The sequence below is a fragment of the Stegastes partitus genome, unplaced genomic scaffold, assembly GCF_000690725.1.
Source record: "Stegastes partitus isolate 25-593 unplaced genomic scaffold, Stegastes_partitus-1.0.2 Scaffold1332, whole genome shotgun sequence".
Taxonomy (NCBI): Eukaryota; Metazoa; Chordata; class Actinopteri; family Pomacentridae; genus Stegastes; species Stegastes partitus.
Window position 1 is genome coordinate 2,440 of NW_007579063.1, and position 2,005 is coordinate 4,444.

Consider the following 2,005-nt stretch of genomic DNA (forward strand, 5'->3'; position numbering starts at 1 on the left):
CTTGGCCCTGTAGCCAGCCCGCCGGGCCCAGAACCTGAGCCTCAGTGGAGGCCTTCAGGAGGAGAGTGCCGTTCTGGGCCCTTCTGAAGCTGGCATGGTCCATCTGAACAGAGACAATGAAGATGAGCAGAGAACTGCAGCAACACTGGAGAACCATGAAAAACAGAAAATACCTTCATTAGATGATCAGTGAGTAGAAGTGACTTTGCTATCAGAGCAGGTTTGGTTGGTTTCTCACTATAAAGAACGTAAAACAGCTGAAGCCTTCTTTAAAAAAGCCTAAAGCCTCATGTGTGTCCAGCCAGCATGTCCCTACAGCCTCGTGTAAAGCTGTTTATTAGCACTGAGCACAGTGAGCACAACGTTAAATCAACAACAGGCTGAACGCTGCACATCTTGTGTCTCAGACGAGGCAGCTCACGTATTGTCGCCATTATTTTACGATGCCCAGTGAAAACATAACCATAGTTACTTCACTACTACTGAACTCAATCACAAACTGAACTGTTTAAACGCGTTTGCACAACAATTTCATTAAAATGAGCGAAAGAAACCACTGCGGTACTTACGCCGTCTTCGGTGAAGTTGAACTCCAGCGCGAAGCCTCACGGAGGGTCATGTGACCAAATTGGAACAAGTCCGGCTCTGCCATTGGTTTGCCAAAAGGTGGATTCTCGAAATAGGAACAAATGAGGCCATCCGATTGGCCGAACGTTCTTGGAAATCGGAACAAGCCGGAAGAGATGCGGCTCCGTGAGAGCGCCATGAGAGGAGAGGCGGGACATCAGGGTGGGTCCTGATTGGTCAAGAAATTGGAACAATTGGAACAGAGAAAATTGAGTTTACTCATTCTGTCCGGACAGAACCAGTGAACACATCCCGTAAAATAATTCAGTCCGTAAAACGTATTAGATCCTCAAAGGCACAAATTCTGCAGTAATGTCTTCCCAGCTTGAGATCAGCTTCGGCTGTTTTATTCATTTCTTCTGGCAAAATCAGCCAGAATCTATTTCAGATCGCGCTGAAAGCGCTACAGGCAGCTAGACGGACGGCTCAGCTTTTGATTGACACCTAGTTTGGCCAATAGGAGGGCTTTGGGGGTGAGTGAAAGCCTGAGGAACCAATGGAGTGTCTCAGACAGTCAACCCGGTCCGCACAAGTCCCACCCTTGTAGATTCGACCAGTCAGGTTGCAGACACTCTCTGAAGCGGTAAACTTGTAGCCAATGAGCAGACGAACACGTGGATGTGTGGGAAGGCAGGATTGTGTGTGTGTGGCGGTATCGGATCGGCCAGGTACCACTGTGAAGGAAATCATCCGGTACCGTAATTTCGTCCAGTAATCTGTAAAATAACAGTGAAAATATTTACAAATTTTCAGTCCTCAATATACATTATTTCTCTTTCAGACACCAGCAAATATATGTAAAATGATGATTTCCAAAAAATTGACATTGTTAAAAAATAAAAAAAAACAAGAAAAAACTTTTTGTTAATTAAGTTGAAATTAAAATTACTTTAAATTCATTAAAATTACATTGAAATTTATTAAAATTTTTGGACATTATTTACAATTTTGAGCTGTTTTTGTAAAATTTTTTGAATGGTTAACATTTTTCTGTAATTTACTAAAACAGGAAAAATCTGTAAAATAACAGTTTTATTTATTTATTGAGGAAATGTTTAATGCTCAATATGCTTCATTTTTCTCTCGTTTCTAGAAGTATCTCTAAAATAACCTGTTTTTTTTCTCATTTATTGCAAATCAAAACGTGTAATTTTACCATCAAATGTTGCAAAAGCACAAATAACTTTTGTAAAAATGCAGAATTCTGACGTTATTTACAGGTTTGGGCGTTTTTTTTTTGTAACAGTTAACATTTTTCTGTAATTAAACAAGACATGGAAAAACTGTAAAATAACAGTTAATTTTTAATTTAATTTAATTTAATTTAATTTAACTTAACTTAACTTAATTTAATTTATTTATTTTAATTTTTAATTTT